Source organism: Globicephala melas, chromosome 1 (genome assembly GCF_963455315.2).
Source record: "Globicephala melas chromosome 1, mGloMel1.2, whole genome shotgun sequence".
Lineage (NCBI taxonomy): Eukaryota > Metazoa > Chordata > Mammalia > Artiodactyla > Delphinidae > Globicephala > Globicephala melas.
In genome coordinates this window covers 183033145-183056420 of record NC_083314.1, presented here as the reverse complement: position 1 = coordinate 183056420, position 23276 = coordinate 183033145, and the positions used below count along the sequence as shown (strand labels likewise).

Sequence of the window (23276 nt, the reverse complement as noted above, 5' to 3'; positions counted from 1 at the left end):
CACCAAAATAAGTCTAAAGAAGTAAATGTAAAAAGTGGAAATGATAATACACTAGAAGAAAATATGAGTCTGTATTTACATAATGTTCAGTGTTCTTATCATGACATCAGAATTAGAAAGGAGAAGATGGATAAACTGGACTACATATAAACTCACCATTTCTATGTGCTAAAATTAAAATGTAAATGGGAAACTAGGAGAAGTATTTGTCACATATTTGACAGAGGTTTAATATCCTTAATATATAAAAGATCTATCAGTAAAATGAATGACTGGAGATTTCTGGTTAAGCTGTGATGAGTAACAGGTTAAGCAGTTACTCATCGAAGATGTATTTATCTACCGTCCAAAATTTTGGTAAAATGACAGAAAAGAATCACAAAATATAAACCCACAAAGATAGAAAATATGGGAGTGGGGAAATTTTTGCTAATGGTAGACAGAGTGGTTGGGCCCTCTTTCCTGCAAGTAGAAAAGCTGGACAAAATTTAAAACAAAATTTGTGTGAAGGTAATAGAGGTAACAAAACAGTGAAGATTTGTGGGCTTGAGATCTGGGGAAGTAAGGAAGCTCATAGATGCAAGACCAGATTTGCATCCACTTTTGCCCTGGAGGATCGATCTGCTGATTCAAGAAGAAGCAAGCAAATGAGAAGTTGGAAAACTGAGGAGATTTTGATAGATTTAAGGAACTGGAGAGCGGGGGACAAAAATTGGAGTTTGGTATGTCAGGGAGGAAGGGGCCCTGGAAAACTCCTTAGGCTTTGAGTCCCAAAGGCCTGTATCCTGGGAACAGTGATCTCTGAGAAGTACTGAAGTTGAATTTCAGATCCCCTCGGTCCTTGATTAGATCAAGGTGATCTTGACAGCACCAAATGTGAATTTTTTCTGGAAGAAGATAACATCACCCAGAGCCTCAGATGATCTCTAGATTTATTTACAGTGTCTGGTACTTACCCACTAGATGAGAATTTAGGACAATTTGACAGAAAATCAAGAGGAACAGCAGACTATGCCAATGGATTGTCAGCGATCCAGATAATAGAGTAATTAAATACCATCACATAGTATGTAATATGTTTAAAGAAATAAAAGATAAGATTAAGAATCGGGGAACTAGAACTTAAAAAAAAAAAAAGAACAAAACGTAAATTCTAGAATTGAAGGTCTATAACTGAATTAATTGAGATTAAGATCTCAATGGTTGGGTTTAACAGTAGATTTGTATAGTAATAAATTGAAAATAAATATTCAGAATGATAAAATATGGAGAGAAAAATGATGGGAAATACATAAAAGATTCTAAGAGACATGGGATTCAGTGAAAATATTTAACAATGTGTAATTGAAATCTGAGTAGGAAAGGAAGGAGGAATAGTACAGAAGCAATATTTGTAGAGATAATGGCTGAGAATTCTCTATAACAGACAAGCCTCTCAAATCAAGAAATACTGTAGACCCTGCACCAGATAAATTCTAATAAAATTTCACTGAAACATAAGATTGCTGAAAACCAAAGATAATGAGAGAATCTTAAATACCTAGAGAAAAATTACGTATTACATTCAAAAGAGCAGTAAGGCTGACAGCTGATTTCTCAACACAAGCAACAGAAGTCAGAAGACAATGGAACAGTATTTTCAAAATGTAAACAGTATTTTCAAGAAGGTAAACTGCCAGACTGGAATTCTATACCCAGCAAAACATCCTGCAAAAGGGAAGGCAAAAATATCATCCTTTTAGATCAACAAAATGGAAAAAATTAATACACACCAGACCTGCACTAAAGGGGAGTACTAATAAAGATCCTTCTTTGGGCAGAAGGGAAATGATCCTGGCTGGCAGCTTTAAGATGTAGGAAAAGGTGAAGACCAAAGAGAGGGTAAATGCAAATGAATGTTGATATATGAAACAACAATAATAATGTCTTGTGTGGTTTAAAATATGTATGGAATTAAAAATTTTAATAATAGCATATGAGTTGTGGGGATGTAAATAGGGTTAGTATCCTGTGGTCTTTGCATTGTCCAGGAAGTAGTAAAATTATTAATCTACTTGAGACTTTGATAAGTCAAGGATGCATATTGTAATCTCTAGGATATTCATTAAAAGAACATTAAAAGAATATATACCTACTAGCTCATGGAGAGGAAATATAGAGGAGGAGGAGGAGGAGGAGGAGTAATAGTAGTAGTAGTAGCCCAAGGAGACTTGATTAATCCAAAAGAAGACAGAAAAGGAACATCGAGTTTGTGGGAATAATAGGAAGCAAATGGTAAGATGATAGATTTACACTCAGGATATCAGTAATTATATTATTATTTATTCTTTAAAATATGGAACGCTTCACGAACTTGCGTGTCATCCTTGCGCAGGAGCCATGCTAATCTTCTCTGTATTGTTCCAATTTTAGTATATGTGCCGCTGAAGCGAGCACAGTAATTATATTATTGATAAATAAAAATGAACTAAAAATTTCAATTAAAAGACAAAGATTGAGAGATTAAAAAAAAAAGGTGGATCACAACTCTGTACTGCTTGCAAGGATGCATAAAAGTGGAAGGAAAGTAAAATGGTAGAAAAAGACATATCACTCAAACACTAACTGAAAGAAAACTGGTGTACCTATGTTAATAAAGTGGAATTTAGGGCAGAAAAGCATTATTAGAGATAAAGAGAGACATTTCATAATGATAAAATACTCAATTCAATAGTTATACATCTGTACGTGCCTAAAAACATGGCCTCAAAATACAGAAAGGAAAAATTGGCAAAGCTAACAAAGAATAGACACATCCACAATCATAGTGGGAAGTCTTAATACACTTAATTAACTGATTGAATAAACAAAGAATCACTTGATGATCTCAATAACACACCTAACAGTCTTGACCTAATTGAGGTCACAGTGGGTTTGCCAGTAGATTAGATACAGTAGGAGAGACCTAGGAGATTGAAAATAACAAATATTGAAAATGAAATATAGAATAAAATGAAATATGAAATAAATAGGACACTGCACCCAATAACTATTATACATGCTTTTTATATACACATGGAACATTTATAAAAATTGCTGATCTATAAAGGAAGTGTTGACAGATTTCAAAAGATTTAAATCAGAGCATCAGACTTATTACAAAGATAGGTTTACTATTTGAAAAATCAATCAGTAGAAATCACTGAGTTAATAGGGTAAAGCAGAAAAATAATGTGATAATGTCAATCGATGTAAAAATTGCCTTTGGTAAAATTCAGCATCTGTTCAAAATGAAATCCCTTAAGACATTATGAGTAAAAGGTAAATTCCTTAATTTGATAGAGATTACTTAGAAAAATCCTATAGCAGACATCATGTTTAATGGTGAAGTGTTGAAAGTTTTCCTCCTGAGACTGGGAATAGAAATAAGTTATTTTCGGGCTTCCCTGGTGGCGCAGTGGTTGAGAGCCTGCCTGCCGATGCAGGGGACACGGGTTTGTGCCCTGGTTTGGGAAGGTCCCACATGCTGCGGAGCGGCTGGGCCTGTGAGCCGTGGCCGCTGAGCCTGCACGTCCGGAGCCTGTGCTCCGCAACGGGACAGGCCACAGCAGTGAGAGCCCTGTGTACCGCAAAAAAAAAAAATTTATTTTCACCATTACCACTACTTTATTATTTTATTTAGAGACCCTACCTAGTTCAATATGACAAGAAAAATAAAAGGTACAAGGATCAGAAAGGAATGAATAGAACTGTTTTTGTAGATGACATGATTGTGTATGTAGAAAAAAAAAATCTCCTTGGAACTTATTGTAATTAATAAATAAGATTGCAAGATTCAAAGTAACTCTGGACACAATTGCAGTTTTGTGTATCAACAACAAATAGAAAGTGAAATAAAAATATCATTTGTAGTAACATACACAGTCAGATTTTTCAGAATAAATGTAAAGAAATGTAAGGCATCTATACAGGGAAAAAATAAACACTGAGAGAAGTTAAAGGTCTAAATCAATAGATGGATATACCATGTTAATGGATTAGAAGAATCAGTGTTGTAAGATGCTGATTCTTCCCAAATTCAACTATGCCTTCAGTATAGTACTAATCAGAATGCCAGCAGATGTTTTCTTGATGGAGTTGACAAACTGATGTTAACATAGGAGTGCAGACAGCAGGGATGGCCAAAATAATTTTGAAGAACAACAAACTGAGCAGACTTACTATACTGGGTAGCAAGACTTACTGTAAAGCTATAGTCATTAAAATAATATGGTTTTAGTAAAAGGCTAGACAAGTTGACCAACCAAGCAAAATAGTCCAGACACAGATCCATTCGTATCTGGACACCTGATTTATCGCACAGGAGGCTCTGTAGGATGACAGAGAAAGAACAGTCTTTTCAATAAATGTGTTTAGTTAGTTAGATACTCATGTAGGGAGGGGGAAAGAAATGCGACCCTTACACTACACACATTAATTCCAAATCTGTATCAGTCTGGATCAAAGCAGGAGAAAAAAAAAAACAAAGACTAAATTGAAGGAAAATGTTTAATATGAACATTTTATGTTTTTGCGGTACGCGGGCCTCTCACTGTTGTGGCCTCTCCCGTTGTGGAGCACAGGCTCTGGACGCGCAGGCTCAGCAGCCATGGCTCAGGGGCCCAGGCGCTCCGCGGCATGTGGGATCTTCCCGGACCGGGGCACGAACACTCGTCCCCTGCATCGGCAGGCAGACTCTCAACCACTGCGCTACCAGGGAAGCCCTAATATGAACATTTAAAATCGGGTTGTTTGTTCTTTTGATGTTGAGTTGTATGAGCTGTTTATATATTTGGGGTATTAATCCCTTATCAGTCATATTACTTGCAAATATTTTTTCCCACTCAGTAGGTTGTCTTTTCGTTTTGCTGATATAAAACATAATTTTTAAAGAAATGAACATTTTTCACCATAACAGGGAATGGAAGTAATGAGGGATAGGCTCATAAAAAGTGAAGAGAACTCTAAAGGATATAAGAATAGCAGACGTACAGTGTAGCTGCATCCTCTAGAGCTGAGGCAGAGCCCCCAAGGAAGAGTCCCACCCTGCCCAGGGCTGAGACCCAGGCCTCGTCCCCAGGGCAGGCTGTGATGTGAGGCTTACTGCAAGGCGGAGAAGTCGTGGTGGTGTCACACTGGTGGAACTTGATGGAAAGCCGCCCTCTGGAACTTGCCATAAGCCACTCTCCTGTGCCGGAGGAAGGTGCCTCGTGGGGAGACGTCTCACTGGAGGCGCCCTGGGGGAAGCTGCGGGGGGGTGCTGGGCTGTGTGTGCTGCCATCTCCAGAGGCCTGGGAGGCGGCCCGCATGGCAGGAGCTGAGCGAAGGGGATGCTGCACATGTGGGTGAAGACGCCTGGGCTGTAGGAGGATGCTGTGGAGGAACACACCTAAGTAAGATCATCCGGAAGGAAGGCTCTGTGTAACAGGATGTCAAAAAACTGGTAGCAGTTTTTTTTTTTTTCCTCTCCTCAGGAATAGGATTATGGTGTCCCTAACCCCTGTATTCGTTCAGCATTTATTTAATAAATGTTAAACATTCTCTCTGTGCCAGACAGCGTATTTGTCACCAGATACATAAGAGAGGACAAAATAGACGTTGAACTTGCTTTTGCCGAGTCTGTGGTCTAGTAGGACAGCCAGCCATTCAGTTGGTCAGTTGAGCTCCTTTTTTCAGACACTGTTCCAGTCCCTGGGGATGTATAGCGTGGTCATCAAGACACAGTTTGCCTTTAAAGGGAAATGGCCATTAAGCAGATAATTGTAAGAATAAGTATGTATTTACAAAATGAAGGTTGTGAAAGGTTGTTCAAGAGCAGAGGACCTAACATAGATCAGAAACCAGGGAAAGACTCCCAGGAAGTGAACTTCTTGTGACGGGAGGGACGGGAGGGTTAGAGAGATCAGTGGTCAGGGAGGGGAGTGTTGTGGACAGAGGCAGGCTTGCGGGAAGGCTCTCCGGGGTGAAGAGACTGGCACGTCTGAAGGAGTGGGAGAGGCAGGGTGGCTGGAGGGCAGGGTGCGCTGAGGGTGGCAGAGGGCAGACAACAGCGGCTCTGTGCCTTCGCCTCCGAGAGGAGCCGGGCTGGAGGCTGGGCCGGCGTCTAGAGCAGGTTGGTAGGTGTGAGCGACCTGTGCTGGGAGGGAGAGACCACAGAGAGGAGAGGAGGCCATCATTAACCCAACAAATACACGAGTGTCTCTGTGCCAGGCAGTTTCTAAACTCCTGGAATAGAAAAAACAAAAAAAAAAAGCCTGTCTGCAGGGAGCTTAATTTCTAAAGGGGAGGATAAAAATAAAATGAGTTGCCAAGTGCATTGTAGGAAAAAAAGTCTATTTACCCGCTTCAGACGCCAGTCGCAAGTCCAGGTTGTCACCTGTGCTGCTGACCGGAGGTTCCATGACCCCCTCCCTTGGGTTCAATTAATTTGCTAGAGTCACTCACAGAACTCAGGGAAGTACTTACTTACTACCACTTTATTAAAGGGCAGAGATGAACACCCAGACGAAGAGATACATAGGCCGAGGTCTTGGGAGGGTCCTGAGTGCAGGAGTGTCTGTCCCTGTGGAGTTGGGGTGTGTCACTCTCCCAGTGTGGATGTGTTCATATCGACAATCTGGAAGCTTTCTGAATCTGGTGCTATTGGGGCTTTATGGAGGCTTCCTCTTGATCAATTATTAATTCCCTTTCCAGCCTTCCTCCCTCTCTGAAGAATGGGGGGCGGGGCTGAAAATTCCAAGCTTCTTTTTGTGGCTTGGTCTTTCTGGCGACCAGCCCCCACCCAGAGCCGTGCTGGAGGGCCCCCTCTCCTGCCTCCACCCCCCCCAACAGGTGGCCTCACTAGAACAAAAGATGCTCTTAGTGCTTTTATCACTTTGAATTTACAAGGGTTTCAGGAGCCCTGTGTCAGGGACAGGTCAAAGACCAAATATGGGAACAAAAGATGTTCTTAACACTTAGGAAATTACCAGGGTTTTAGGAGTTCTCTGCCAGGAACTGGGCCTAGAGACCAGTATATACTTACTATTATCCCACACTGAGGGACCCAAAGGAGATTAGTTGTAGATGAAGATTTATTGTAGGGAAGGTCTGCATGTTGTAGGGATATTAGTACTGATATCCCCAATTCAAATTGCAATTATATTTTCTTTGAAAGGATTTAATTATCCAATTATATTTGGAATTCTTTGAGTTAGCTTTGTTTCATGGCATTAATTTTGTCCACTCTTTGTTTCTCAGTTGTGTTAATATAATTTACAGATCTACTCATCCTTCCAGGCATTACCCAATTGAGAGGTGACTGTTTTTAGTAATTTTAAAATCAAATCAAATTGGAATTATATATTGATTTATATTTTGAAGTTCTTTTCCAGCCTGTCTTGCTTTAAGCATTATACTGCCTTACGGTGGTGTGTGTGTGTATGTATGTGTGTGTATATGTATGTATATGTATGTGTGTGTGGTGTGTGTGTGTATGGTATGTGTGTGTGTCACTCCCCTCCACGGGCCCCCCCCCGCACAAGGAATCACAGATACCTCTTCTCTGTTTTTCTCCCAATGCCAAAATCTGTTGTGGTCATCTTGCATGCCAGTGCATATGTGTGGAGGTGGATGTACATAACTTGCAGAGCATGGAGTTTCTATAAAAATTGTTAACCAGTCCCTTATTGCTTACCCAGTATTCTGCACACCTCTCCAGTTATTTTCTTAGGGCCTGCCGACATAGCTGCTCACCAAAGAGCACGAGCATTTGCCATATTCCCTCTAGAGAGGCACTGATCGGTACTCTCAGTAGCTGAATATGAGAATGTTCGGCTCCCTAAACTCTAACCAACACTAGGGATTATCAGTTTTTTAAATCTTTCTTAGTCCAGTGGGTGAAAAAATTATGTCTTTTTAAAAAATTTTTTTTTGCGGTATGTGGGCCTCTCACTGTTGTGGCCTCTCCCGTTGTGGAGCACAGGCTCCGGACGCGCAGGCTCAGCGGCCATGGCTCACAGGCCCGGCCCCTTTGCGGCATGGGGGATCTTCCCGGACCGGGGCATGAACCTGCGTCCCCTGCATCGGCAGGCGGACTCTCAACCACTGCACCACCAGGGAAGCCCTATGTCTTCTTTTAATTTGCATTTCTTTGTGTGCTCCTGAGATTTAACATGTTTTATGTTTTGGCCACGTGTGTTACTTTTTTGAATTGTCTGTTCATTCTTTTGTTCTTTTTTCTCGTAGATTCTTCACCCTTTTTATTTCTGATTTCTATGTGTTTTTCTTAAAAAAGTGTGTATGTATAATTTTTTCCTGGCTAGAAACCTATATTTCAGTCTTTTTTTTTTAAACAGTTCTTTTTTTTAGATGTTGGAGGTAGGAGTTTATTAATTAATTAATTAATTTTTGCTGTGTTGGGTCTTCGTTTCTGTGCAAGGGCTTTCTCTAGTTGTGGCAAGCGGGGGCCACTCTTCATCGCGGTGCACGGGCCTCTCACTATCGCGGCCTCTCTTGTTGCGGAGCACAGGCTCTAGAGCGCAGGTTCAGTACTTGTGGCTCACGGGCCTAGTTCCTCCGCGGCATGTGGGATCCTCCCAGACCAGGGCTCGAACCCGTGTCCCCTGCATTAGCAGGCAGATTCTCAACCACTGCGCCACCAGGGAAGCCCTATATTTCAGTCTTAATTGTCTTCGTTACGTCCTCATGTCGGTCCTGTGAGTCACGCCTTCAAACTTTGACTCTTTCTGGCCTTGACAGCATACCTAAGAAAGGTTTCCTTACCCCAGTTATTAATTATTCTCCCTGGATTTTCTTCTTTGTTTTGAATGTTTATCCTTAGATGTTTAATACACATAGACATTTTGTATATATTGGCAGAGTGAGGTAGAGCTTCTTATTTCTTTTTTCTCCCCAAATAGATGCTTATTATTGAATCATTGATCCTTTCCTACTGATTTGAAATGTTGCCTTTACCTTGTGCTAAATTTCCACAAATACACGGTTTTGTATCTGGATGCTCTCTGTTCATTGATCTGCTTCTCTTATGCCTGCATCAAGTACCACATTGTTCTTTCCTTTTTCTTTTTTTGTCCCTTACACATTGATTTAGTTTTTGTTGATCTGACGTAGTGTGAAGAGAAAATTGTTGCTCCTATTCTATCCTTAAAAATCTAGCAGAAGTGAGGTGTGTCTTTGTAGTAGAGGTTCATTTGTTTCTCTAAGTTGAGGTGACAATCTTTCTTTTTTTTTTTTTTTCCTTTTGGCAGCAGAAGTTGTGGGTTGATGAAGAAAACTAATTTAAAGCAGCTTTTCTTGCCACTGAAAATAGAATTGAAATAATCTGTAATTTTCATTTCTTTAGCCATTGTTTCTCAGCTTTTCTCACATCTTAGAACACATCAAAAATAAAAGTATTTATAAGGCATATGGGATTAATGGATGAGTACTCTTGAGATCAGAGACCGCTGGTCCGGGGTGTGGGTGGCCCAGGCCCCCTTGCAGAGCATGAGGGGATCAACATCTGTGACTTGTGTGTGTTGTGATACGCATCATTAGGGACGTGTTTGGAAAGTGCTGATCTAGGTTAAAGTATCCAGCTTCAAATATTTTTCATTGTAAATCATTATAGCTTGATATGAATTTAACATTCTGAGACTCAGACTTCTTTTTAAAAAGTTTTAATTGTGCTAAGACGTATATAACGTAAAATTTACCATCTTAACCATTTTAAAGTATACAGTTCCTTGGCATTAAATAAATTCACACTGTTGTGCAACTAACTCCCTGTTCCCTTCTCCCTCCAGCCCTGGCAGACACCTTGCTACTTCCTGTCTCTCTGAATGTGATAACTCTAAGTGCCTCATATAAGTGGGATTGTACAGCGTTTGTCTTTTTGTGACTGGCTTATTTCTCTGAGCATAATGTCCTCAAGATTCATCCACATGTCAGTTCCTTCCTTTTTAAAGGCTGAATAATATTTCATTATGTATATACCACACTGTTTATCCATTCATCCATCGATAGACGCCTAGGTTGTCTCCGCCTTTAGGTGTTGTGAGTAATGTTGCTGTGACCATGGGCGTGCAAACCTGAGAGCCAGACTTCTTGTAAGAGTTAGTTTTTCCTCATTTTTTCACCTCTTGGTCAGCTATTCCAGTCTGAATTTAATTCCCATTCTTCTTCTGAAAGCTCTTTCATAGATCACTAGTGATCTCAGAATTGTTAAAGATAAGGAGCATTTTCCAGGGCTTACTTGATTTCTCAGACATATTCACACAGGTTGACCGTGCTTTTCCCTTGGCCTCTGGGTTGGTATATGCACCCCTGGGTTCTTCTCCCCCATGTTGGATGTTCCATCTTGCTCTCTTCTACCAGCACCTAAGGTGGGATTTCCTCAGGGCTTGAGGCTAGACCTTCTTCTTGTGTGACTGGTAAACGTGGATATTTCTCAGGAAGCAGCCGAGGCCCTTCACCTCCTGATACCCACTTTTGCTCTCAGTGACCCTGCCCACTCCCATAGTTTCAGCCTGCCGAGGGCTCCTGCATTTGTTTTGAGCTCAGCTCTCTCTGCCGAGGGCCCCACCAGAGCTGCCCACCTGGTATCTGATTCCTCCAGTGCAGGATCTTGTCCTGTTTCATGTGTCTGAAATGAGCTTGTGGTCTTCCCGTCTGTCTCTCCTGTCTCAATAAAGGGCACCTCCCAGGTGCTTAAGTCAGACCAGGGGGCCAGTTTTAAGATAAACTTTTACATTTAGAGTAGTTTTAGATTTACAGGAAAGTTGCAAGAATATTACAGAGTTCCTGTGTACCACACACCCAGTGTCCCCTAATAACATTAGGGTGGTACGTTCATCCCAGCCAGTAACCAGTACTGATATAGGATTATAAGCTAAACTCCACACATTCTTCATATTTCCTTAGTTTTCCCCTGATGTCCTTTTCTGCTCCAGGAGGCCACCTGACATTTAGTCATCTTGTGTCCTCAGGCTCCTCTGGACTGTGACAGTTTCTCAGACTTCCCTTGTTTTTGGTGACCTTGACAGATCAGGTATTTGTTGATGTCCTTCAGTTTGGGTTCGTATGCTGTTTTGCTTGTGATTAGGCTGGGATTATGGGTTTTGGGAAGGAAGACCTTGAAGGTGCAGAGCCCTTCTCGTCTCATCTTATCAGGGGTGCCTGCTATCAACAAGACTTCTCACTGTGATGCTCTTAACCTCCATCACCTGGCTGAGGCGGTGCTTATCAGTTTTCTCCAATCTAGAGTTACTATTTTTTTCCTCTCAGAGGTCATTTTTTCTTTTTTTGTTACAGCACAACTTATATATTTCAAATGGACAAAAAATTAGTATCGTTTACAGTATCTTAAGATAAACTGCCTTTGAATGGGAGCTTCCTTTTCAGTACTTTGAGGTCTACAGGACGTATCTAGAAAATTTACTACCGTGGAAAATGAAGACTGCTTAAATCGAATGGGGGGTAGGGGAGGGCCTGTGGTTTTTCTTTTCGATTAATTGCTGTAACACTGTCCATCAGGAGGCTGAGGGAGTTTCATATTTTCTTTAGACATCATTAGGAGCCGAAGCTCTTGCAGGACAACTTTGATGCTATATGAATTCTGCCATTATGCTAGCACTGGTATGGCTCTTGGTATGCTAGCACTGATACCACCACTCCGTTAGAACTATTAACTCCATTCATACTAATTTTTGTTACAGATCTTACACAGGGGGGTGCTTCTGGGTATTTAGGTCCACATTCTATTTTAAGGCTGTATATTCGGTTTTCATAAATTGTCCGAGCCTGTGGTGGCTGCCATCTTGCATCGCTGTCGCTCCTCTGAGGTCATTTTTGACACCTCCTTCATCTTTTATGTATTGAATCCAAGACTACTAGCTCTATTTCCAAATAAATTTCCAGTCTAAATCACTCTTTACAGCCACCTCTCCAGTCCAGGCCACAATTACCTGTGCCCAGACAGCTTCTAGAGATCTCCTGGCCCCTGTCCCTACTTGCACCCTTGCCCCCTCCCAACCCAGTGTCCACCCAGATGCCAGAGTGGTTTTTTAAAAATGCCAGTTGGATTATGGTACCCCATTTCTCAATCCCTTGAATAATTTTCCATCGTATACTTAAGATACCGTCCAACTTCTCAACATGGTCCTCAAGGCCTGTGTAATCTTGTCTGTCACCCCTCCGGCCTCCTGCCTGGCCTCTCTCCCCTTGTTCTCTGTTCTCCCCCCGAGTTCCTTCTACACTCATGTTCTTCCTCCCACGTTGCCTTTTACGTGTCGTTTTTTCTTCTTCTTAGAATATGGTCCCTCTCCACCATGTCATCTTCCAGATCTCAGCTAAACATTATTTCCCCAGGGAAAATTGCCTGACCCCCTAGCAGAATTGATGAGGTACCCTTGCTGTGTATTTCCGTAGCATCCTGCACTCTGCTCATGGTGCTTGAAATGACTTGTTCTGTGTCTGAATCCTCGCCTCAGTGGCTAAGATAGACAAAGCTGGGACGTCTTCTCTGCTGTTCATCACACGTCCCGGGCACCTGGTAACCGAGCCTGCCCCATGGTTAGGTGCTCAATATACATTTGTTGAACGAATGAGTTTGTCTTTAAGTTAAATTAGTGAGTAGAACTGCAGAGTGGAAAATCATTACTCTTCCTTTTTTTGTGTGCAAGTTCTTGAATTTATATCTGTGGTTCCCCTGATTGAAGTCCCACATGTATCCTTCTAAATTCATTGTGTAAGGGGCGGTGGGATAGGTACGATAGTGTATGTAGAAGAGTACATTCCCCTCTGCTGCCCCTGAGGACCTTACTATTCATTCATTGCCTTATTCCCCAAACATGATTGGGAACCTCAGTGTGCAGAGCCCTGTGCAGAGCACGGACATGGGAGGCTGTCAGGGTTGGCGGAACACCTTCCATACCTGTCAGGGCCAGAGCCGTGGAGTAGGACAGACCTGGACAGATGGAGTTTCAATTCTAGCTCTGACATTTTTAAGATTTATGTCTTGAACCTTAACCGTTGCTCATCTGAAAAAATGGGGATAGCAGTATCCCTCTTGTAAACCTTGGAAAGAATCAGATAAGCAAAAGAATGCAAGATGATCAGCATCATAATAGTAATCACAGAGCCAGTGTTTATTGCTTTTTTTTAAAAAACATCTTTATTGGAGTAAATTGCTTTACATTGTTGTGTTAGTTGCTGCTGTATAGCAAAGTGAATCAGCTATATGTATACATATATCCCCACATCCCCTCCCTCTTGTGTCTCCCTCCCACCCTCCCTATCCCACCCCTCTAGGTGGTCACAAAGCACCAAGCTGATCTCCCTGTGCTAGGCGGCTGCTTCCCACTAGCTATCTGTTTTACATTTGGTAGTGTGTATATGTCAGTGCCACTCTCTCACTTCGTCCCTTCCTCCTCCCCACGTCCTCAGTTCCATTCTTTACATCTGCGTCTTTATTCCTGTCCTGCCCCTAGGTTCATCAGAACCATTTTTTCTTTCTTTTTTTTTTTTAGATTCCATATATATGTGTTAGCATACGGTATTTGTCTTTCTCTTTCTGACTTACTTCACTCTGTGTGACAGACTCTAGGTCTATCCACCTCATTACAAATAGCTCAATTTCGTTTGTTTTTATGGCTGAGTAATATTCCATTGTATATATTTGCCACATCTTTATGTTTATTGCTTTTTAAGTCCTAAGCACCATGCTACTCAGTTTATATTACTTATTTTCATTAATACTCATAGCAACCCCATAAGGTAGGGGTGTTGTTATCTTCATGTTATAAATGAAGAAAATGTGACTTAGTTAAAAAAACTAAATAATTTGTCCAAGGTCATAGAAGTAGTAAGTGGTAGAGCTATTACTGGAACCTAGAATTGGTTCTAATTGGAAAAGAACTCCCTGTATCTTATATAGCTACCCTATCTTTCAGTATAGCTTTATTCTTTGGGGTTTTAGAGACTTTTTAGGCATCCATTGGCATTTAAAAACTTAAGGGCCACCTTAAGCTGATAGCAGCTGGAATTTGTTTCTTTACCCTTTGGCAGTTCTGACATCTGTGCCTGCATGTCTGCAGGAGGCGGGTGTGTGTGGAGACTGGAGGATGGGGTGGACCCACCTGGGCAGTTTTTCTTTTCTCTTCTTTAAAGTAAATAAATAAATAAAACATTAAATATTTTTGTAAATAAATAAAATTATTTTTGGCTGCTTTGGGTCTTCATTGCTGCGCGCAGGCTTTCTCTAGTTGTGGTGAGGGGGGCTACTCTTTGTTGTGGTGCGCGGGCTTCTCATTGCGGTGGCTTCTCTTGTTGCGGAGCATGGGCTCTAGGCGCGGGCTTCAGTAGTTGTGGCTCGAGGGTTCTAGGCGTGCGGGCTTAAGTAGTTGTGGTGTGTGGGCTCAGTAGTTGTAGCTCGTGGGTTCTAGAGCACAGGCTCAGTAGTTGTGGTGCATGGGCTTAGTTGCTCCGTGGCATGTGGGATCTTCCTGGACCAGAGCTTGAACCCGTGTCCTCTGCATTGGCAGGTGGATTCTTAACCACTGTGCCACCAGGGAAGTCCTGGGCAGTTTTTCTTAAAGTGAGGATTGTGGACTGTTCTAGTCAGACTCACCTGGGGTTTTACTAATGCAGATTGTTTAGCTCCTCTTTTGATGTACTAAACTGTAATCTCTTAGGGGAAGGACTTGAGAACTATTTTTACAAATGACTTGGTTTAAATAGGGGATTCTTATTCATCTGAAGCTTGAGAATCAATGACTAGAGGAAGTGGGAAATGTTGGAGTCTAATCGTTCTGACTGTCACTGTAGGAAGCCAGTAGAGCAATTAAAGTAAGCACTGCGTTGTAGGTTAGTAAACTTAAAAACAGGTCATGTAGAAATAAAGTCAGCAGTGGGTGGGTCTGTTTCGCTTTTGTTTTATTTCTTATAAATTTGTGTTTGGGGAAATTTGGCATGTATTGTATTATTCTTTTTCCCTAGTGGGGATAGTACCTGAAAGGAACGGGTCTCAGTTGTGGTAGAGTTGACATAATATAAATGCTAAATCTGAGGAAGAAATTTAAGAATATTTGGTGAATTTGCATATCATTTGCAAAGCTAGGAGTGTGTCTAAAGCTGATTTTTCAAGTCTCTTAGAGAAACTGTCATACTGTGCCTTGATTTTCAGTTTAGAAACTATGGTAATTTCAGGTTTGCGGCTAATATGAAAGCTAGTAGTCAGTATCAAATGTTTTAAATTTATAATATTTATGTATTTATGCATTTATTTTATTTTATTAAATTTTTAAAAAATATATATACATACACACTTAAAATTTTTTTTCCAGTTTCTTTGCCCAGTTTTTATTTATTTATTTTTATCTATACAGCTTTATTGGAGTATAATTGCTTTACAATGTTGTGTCAATTTCTGCTGTACAACAGTGAATCAGCTATATGCATACATATATCCCCATATCCCCTCCCTCTTGAGCCTCCCTCCCACCCCTCTAGGTCGTCACAAAGCACTGAGCTGATCTCCCTGTGCTATATGCATTTATTTGAAACAGTGAGATTACTTTTATTATTTCACCTAAGAAGACCAGAACCAGGTGGTTCCAGAATTGGTTGGTTCAGTGGCTTGGAAGGTGGCTCCCACTGTCTCCCCTGTGACTCTTGGCTTCTTCTGCATGGTGGCTACAGCATGGCTGTGTGGTTTAAAGTGTGCAGGGAGAGGGCAAAGTCCCTGCCTTTTGACCGCCCCCCATTCTTTAAAAAAATTTTTTTTTAACTAAAAATACTTGATTAATCCAAAAGAAGGCAGAAAGGAAGAGCAAAGGAACAAAGAACACAGGAAATAAATAGAAAACAGCAGGATGGTTCACTAAAACCCAACCATATCTGATTAAAAGGTGGGAGATTGACAGACAAGATTTAAGAGAGCAGGACCCTTTAATTCTTCTTGAACTTTGTTCTGGGATGCAACTAAGTTACTTTTAAGCAGTTTGAACCTTAAGGTTTTGCTTTGTTAGGTGGGTCTGCAGTAGTGCTCAGTCTAAGGCTAATTTTTTCTCCACTCCTGAGGCCTTCTACACAGTGCTTGAGTACTCTGCCCAATGCTTGGTGAATTTAGAGTTTTTCAGTCTCTGACCCCATTCTTAAATAGCTTTTTTGAGGTATAATTGGCATATAATAAATTGCACATACTTTTGAGAAGTGTGCACATGCACACACCCCATGGCCATCACCATTCCACCAGAATGAGTGTATCCATCACTCTTAAGGGTTCCCTTGTGCTCATGGCAGCCCCTTCCTCCCACTTGCTTTCTCCTTTTGTGAAATCTTTGAAGCTATTAGGGAAAAAATTATATTGTTGAGGATAAAGTCCTAGGTAGAAAGGTATTTAACTTGTAGTTTTAGCTTTTGTTTTCTTTTTGAGGATTGTGGTGGAAATAATATGATGATTGATTGTAGGTGTATGTTGCTGTATCATTTATAAAATGTTTTGAGAAACAGGCACATATTTTAGAACAGACTATCTTTGAGAAGCTTGACAGAGGAAATATATTTTCAGAAAGGTTGAAAAAAATGGCAGAGCTGGTGTCTGTTGTGGGAAGGGGGTCAGGGACGGGGTACCTCGTGCTGGCTGTGCTGCCCTGGGCCCCACTTGGAGGAGCCACAAACATGGAGACCAAATGCTTTTATTTTCTTGGTTTTTCAGCCAGGCAGTATTTCTAATATGCTGAAGAAACTAACAAATTCTAACATGAAAGGGTAAAAGAAATATAGTCCCCACTTAACAGAAGGATATACTTAGCTCAAGTGCATTTTATTCTAGTGAATTACCTGTTGTATTGAGTGACGTTTTGGTGATTTATTTTTTTTTATTTTTATTTTTTTGGTGATTTATTTATTTATGTTTATAGATTAAATTTTTTTTCTGCCTCATCACTATAATAAACTTTTGGCTGGACATTTCTCCCTTTACTCTCTGAATACACTTGATGAGATTAGTTTCTGCTTCAGAGAGCATTATATTGTTGAGTTAATAGCCATTTTGTAAAGAATTAGTAAAATATATAGGGCTCTATTTTAATGGGTTTCTTCAACTGTCTCGTAGCTTCTCTGACTCTCTGAATTTTCTTGGCTCTTTATTTTTTTATTTCTTTCTGGTTCTTCTATGTGTTTTGAAAGTAATATGCTTGAGGTGAGAATGGCAGCATTTCTGTCATGATTTAACCGTATTAGAAATGACGTTCTTTGTTCTATGTCTGCTTAGTTGAGAAATGAACCAATTCTCTGCTTATAAATGCTGGCTGGTCCTTGGCCCAAAATAAAAAAAACCCCAAACCCAAAAACCAACAACCATAAACAAAAAACACCAAACCAAAGCAAAAAGCGCAAAAAACAACCCCCCAAAAACTTAGAGTACAAATTGAGCATGTTGGAAAACATATCCCTACAAAAAGTTGTCAGGAAGTGAGAGCATAATATGGGTGAGAATTTCCCTGGCAAAGTCTTCTTTGCTAGAACTCCAGTGACTTGTTGGTCTTGTGAAAGTGAAACTTGGTGTGTCTCTTATTTCAGTAACATAACTCACCAGTGCTGTGGTACAGTTTTCTTTCCGGTTTTAGCTTGAGGGTAGGGTATACTAGTTATGCTCCTAAGGTTTTAGGAGTTAGTAGGGTTTTTGAGCATTCCCTGTTTAGTTCAGTTACTGCTTGTCATTTGAAGAGGACTCTCCTTCTCTACCCCTTGATGTAAAAGTGCTAGTTCTGCCACTTAGGATTTGTTTTGGGTTAAAGAACCCCCCTCCGCCTACACCCTGAATCTTTGCATGTATTGGTATGTATGAATCCCGTTCATTCGTAGTCCTTGAGGCACTCTGTCTGGGGCCCAGGAATGGGGCTAGTAGAATGTTCTGTTTCCTACATTTCAGCTTGGGCCAGCCCTTCGGGAAAAAGCAAAAAGCTCCTCAGGTCCCATAGCCTCTAGAATTTGGAGCAGAACTGTTGCTTCAACAGACTTCCGGTTAAGTAGGCAGGTGTCAGACTGTTTCTGTGGGAAGAAGGATGTGTGTCCCAGATACCTGCCTCCACGAAGGGGCTCTGGCCTCAGCTCTTTGTTGTTGCGGCTGAATCCGTGCTTCCCAGTTGTGCTGGCCCCTGGCTGTTTCTAGCCCTCTTATTACTTATTAAATTATATTCTAGGATCCTTGAATAGTAGGGACGTGGTAAACTCCTTCCTGGTAGCCCTTCCCTTCTTCCACCCCAAATAGCAAACACATTTGAAAACATTAGCTGAAATCCTTCATATTACAGATTTTCTTAAATCACCTAAAATGTTACCATTACTGGCACAAATTTATTCAAATTGTTGGAACTCCTAAGTGCCTAGGTGGGGAGTGTTCTGTTTGTTTTGTGTTTATTACTTAGATTATATTCATTTCCGTGAAATTATTTGTGGGAATTTTGTTGGTTGTAATGCTTTCAGGTCCTCAAAGAGCACTTCCTTCTATTTGGGGATCACATCATGTTGGCATAGGCTGGTGTGTGCAACTTTTGGCAGGGCTTAAGCTAGTAGAAAATTTGGGCTAACACATTTTTTTTCTGAGTCGGTGAATTTTAGAAATGATTTAGAATTTCGAGAAGCATCTATAAGTATTCTCCTCTTGTTGTCCAGAAGTTTTTTAATAAATACATGTGTTTTGATAATGAAGGGGTACATATATTTGATCTGAATATACTTTTTCTCATTTTTAATAGGAAATATTTTAATAAAACAAAACTTGGCTAATGGTATACTTGCTGGCTTCTTGCCTTTTCTTACAAACGTGCTAAAGTGGTCTGAATAACAGTTACTAAAACAACATATGCCTTGTTTTGATGGGGTATCGATTCCTTCTATAGTGTTCAAAATTGCTTGCATGCCTCCCAGCAACAAATACGTATGTGACAGACTTTACATGAGATGAGCATCCCAGATAAATGAAATGCTAGTTTACTTTTGAGTAGCTCTGGAACTTAAAAAGAAAGTCGTTTTTTAGAAATGTGGCCTTGAGGCGCTAACACACTTGTGTCTAGTGCATGAAGCTCTGCAAGTTATTTTTTAACAAAACCTAATCGGGGGAACAAAATCTTTATAGAGTTTATTTATTGATTGCTCTAAGCCACCAGAAAGAGTATTCTGTTCCTCTTAATAAAATCCTTTGGGGCAGTTGTCTATATTTTAATATGGAAGTATTTGGGGAATTTGATTTTATCAGGGTAAACTCAAATGTTAGATATTGTAAGATTGAAACTAAGCTAGGAGACTGGAAGAACGAATGGTACTTAAAGTTCTTTTTGGCTAGTGGTGCTCTCGTTTACCCTCGTAGATGGAGAGGCGTTATTTCTATTGTTGCCTGTCCAGCAACAAGTAAGGAATTTGGATCCTGAAATCAGGACAGTGTAGCCTGCTCAAGTTTAGTTTCAGAGATGAGACTAAAGATCACTAATAGTAGTCATTTTATTTACTAGTGAAAGGAATATGGAAATTATTTACCGTAACTCCTAATCGTTATGCTTGCTGTTGCCGCAAAGTTAATAAGTATGTTTGTCATGATATCCGTGGTGGCCACATGATGCAAAACAAAACCTTAGCCCTTTCTGTCCTTTTAAGGTTTATTAATGTCCTTTTTGGTTTGTTAATGAGGGAGATGAGTAAATAATAACAGGAAATTGAGGCCTAAACTGTCATATACTCTTTTTCTGTTGTTAAGATATTGCTGGTGTCAAGCTTCTATTAATTCTGTGTAATTCCAGTGGAGACAGCAAGTTATTTTGCTTAAAATGTCGTCCCCCCCCCCCCCCCGCACCAACCCCGTCCCGCAGTGAGAGTTGAATGTGAGAACAGATCTTAATAGATATAGTTACACAGTTTATTTTATCATGTATCACTTTATTGCTGTCTTCTAGAACATTGTTATACTAAATGTTCCAATAATGGAAATTTTATGCAGCTACTTCAAATGAAACAAATTTGCAAAACCTCAATTTTGGAACTCATTCCTTGAGGAGAGGAAAAAAACTCACCACGCTGTGACCAAATTAGATTTCTGATATGTTGGCAACTTAACAAACACTGTCATTTCCAGAAAACAGGGTGTGGGGTCCAGTGGAATTGTCAGCACTTCTTAGTCACTTATAATGGGGGATATTTGGGGTTTTAATATGATTGAATGGTTAAATTTTTACAAAAAGGTAATTAAAATTTGGTGTTGTACCTAAATAAAAATGGCTCTACACGGAATCAGGAATGACTGTGTTCAATTACAGGGGAGTCTTCTTTTCAAGAACTTGATTTTAAATTCTCGGAGATATTAGTTTTACTTACTGGAGCTCCTTTGTTTTGCAGAGATCATGATGCAGCCGTCCTTTTGGATTTCTTTTTAATAATGTGTGACCCTTCACCTTTGATCCCCTGACCTGCATTACCTTGGTAACCATTTCATTTTTTAATTTAATTTCATTTTTTGATTTTGGTATACAAGCTGTAACATTTCATCTCTCAAAGTGTAACACGCTGATTTCCTCAAATAGAGATACCCCTTTGAGCGATAAATTTGCAAAATGCTGTCTTCATTTTCTGTATTAAAATTCATTTCAGTTTTAAAAATAAAGTGTAATCTGTGTTTTCATCCTTTTAAAATTTAAGTTTAATGAGTGCATTTCCCCATGCAGTATATTTCCTCTTCTATTCATGTTTTGCAGTAGCCAAATGAACTTGGTGTTCACACATAACTTGCATACACAGCGGACACCCAGAGCCCCCCCGCCCCCCCATGCCCCTGCCCCGCCCCTTCTCACACACACACCCTCACCATCACCACACACCCCCTCACCACCACCACACACCCCTTCCTTTGCAGATTAACTCATCTTTCAGAAATAGTGGCAACTTGAACTTACTGGTCTCAGCTGCCACATTCTACAATCTCACATTATGTTTTATATTTTCAAGTGTTTGTGGGAGGAAAAGTTTAGCCCTTTAATTCCATGTACGGACTGGAAGATAAGAAAGTTGTCTCATTTCCAAAATTCACCTTTCCCCCTCCTTCAGTATTTTATTCTTTATTTGAGGTATAAGTTAAGAACGAGCAACATTTTTAACCTGATCAAAAGTGGCCTTTTGTCTCTGCTGAAACCTGGTCAGTCAGCTGTGATGGTCCATATACCAGATTGCTTTATGCCATATGCTGTTTCATGACTGTTTTTCAGACAATGCATTTTTAATTGTATTCCACTTTTCAAAAAATTCTTATTCAAAAGCAAAAAAACTGAAATCTAAAAAATGAAACTTGAGTTAATTCTTGGAACTGACAAGATATTCCTGAGAATTCATGTTCTTTAAAAAAAAAAAAAATCATGTGAAATCTCCTAGCATGGCCTGCTGAAGCACCGATTATTTTTTAAGTGTCTCATTATTTTATTCTCCAACATTTAATGCTGATGCTTTAATTGCACACAGCTGAAGCTGCTAAACGAGCACTGAAATGGATTTAAGTCCTCTCTGAGCTTTGTTGATACCTATAAAAGTTTATGTCATTCATTAGAACCACAAATTAAAATTAGCTGTAGTGAGCTGCTCAGTGGAGATTGGAACTCTTAGGAACACTTCTTCAGGCTTACTAGCTCGTCTTTGTCTGTTACACTTACATCCCTGGGAAATTGCCTTTGGCCTGTTGGGTATCTTTTCACAGAATTGCAAAATATCAGAGCTGAGAAGTATGAGTAGGTAAAACGTTCCATGATTACAAAGCCAGAAAGCACATGGAATGAATGTTCCAGAAGCTAGGAGCATTTATTTATCCAACCTTGCATTTTAAGGTTTTTTTTTTTTTTTTTATGATAATGCTTTCAGAGTTGCATAGGAATGTATTCCGTATCCTTCTAGCACCAGAAGAAGAATGTGTAGCTTGGAGTTTATTGAACAGGCGTCGCAGGGCTGAAAGGGGCTGTGAGTGGCGGTCTTCTGCACTCCTCTTGCTTAAGCAGCCCTATACCTGCCCGACCCCTGAGGGGGAGCTAGCTGATGAGAGTCACAAGCTCCCTGTTGACAGAATCAGGGCCTCTTGACATCTCCCTGAAGGCTCCTAGGTCCTCTAGAGACAGTCAAATACTTTATTCATAAGTCCAGTAGGAGCTAAGGAGACGTTAATAGGCACCCAAGAGAAATGTTTTTATTGTGATAATTTTATTTTGCAGTTACGTCGAAGAGAGCTGGTATACGGACACATTCGTTACCTATTTTCAGTGAGCAGTGCTTATTTGGTTAGTATTTAGGAATTCTGGTGAGTTGTAAGCCACACGGATGTAGTTTCTGTGAGCATGATTCAGTGAGAAAACCCTAGGCTGAGAGTCAGAAAACCTGCTTTGGACCAGCCGGGTCTCTGGATGTGCCAGGGGTATCTTGTGAGGTAGCGACACACAAAACCCAGAAACTCAAATAGCAAGACTTCAAAAGACTTCCACGTTAGGGTTGAAAACAGTGAAATCAGTTGTTCCACTTAACGTACAGGAATGTGTAGAACATTTCACTGATTCGACTTCCGTTTTATCCTGTGTGAAACGTAGATATTGTACGTCTCCTGCTTGCTTTTTAGGGTTGTTGGCAGGATAAATGAAAATGCGTGATGGACACCCTGGGAACCCAGAAGAAAGGTGCCTTTGAAAGTAAACCTCATGCGAGGGCTGTGCGCTCAGCAGCGGCAGTCTTCATGCTGAGAGGCTGCTGTAGTGCATCCTCTGGGAGCGGCCGGGAGCGTGGGCGCTGGGGCCAGGCTGCCTCGCGTTGCATCCCACCTCGGCCCTTTGCAGGTGGTCGGATCGAGACAGTTATCTAAGCCCTCTGTGCCGCAGCTTCCTCCTCTTTAAAGTGGGGTTGATAATAACAGTACCTGCTCAGAGCGTCATGAAGAGTCCTAGGTGAGCTGCTGCATGTGAAGTGTGTACTTAGAGCAGCGGCCGGCAGGCAGTGTGGCCGTGGCCGTGGCATCTGGGCCCGATCCTGCGCGCCAGGAGAAACCCAGGCAGCGTGGGAGTTCCCATGAAATGGAATTTCCTACACCTTGCAGAAAACTAAACTTGAAAGAGTGTCCCTGTTAGTATTCTGCTGTTGTCTTGGAGGCCCAGGCATGCTTACAGGAAGAGGCACTGGATAGTTTATGGGAATCAGGCACCTCTCAAACAATGTAAGTTCAGGTGCTGCAAGTTAAATCTGGGCTCCTAACCTTTTAGGAAGAA

The 23276-nt window shown here is 40.7% G+C and overlaps 1 protein-coding gene, 1 non-coding gene and 1 pseudogene across 16 annotated transcripts in view; 1 reads left to right on the top strand and 2 right to left on the bottom strand.

Annotated features, from left to right (window-relative positions):
* CAMTA1 (calmodulin binding transcription activator 1) overlaps positions 1 to 23276 on the top strand; it is an 894146-nt gene that overhangs the window by 68432 nt on the left and 802438 nt on the right. The gene's annotated exons all lie outside the window — the stretch shown is intronic.
* LOC115867214 (U6 spliceosomal RNA) lies at positions 2330 to 2436 on the bottom strand. The gene has a single exon (XR_004045006.1). It is a non-coding gene; the product is annotated as a U6 spliceosomal RNA (small nuclear RNA).
* Positions 11319 to 23276, bottom strand: part of LOC115866814 (ubiquitin-conjugating enzyme E2 variant 1-like) — a 44281-nt pseudogene continuing 32323 nt past the window's right edge.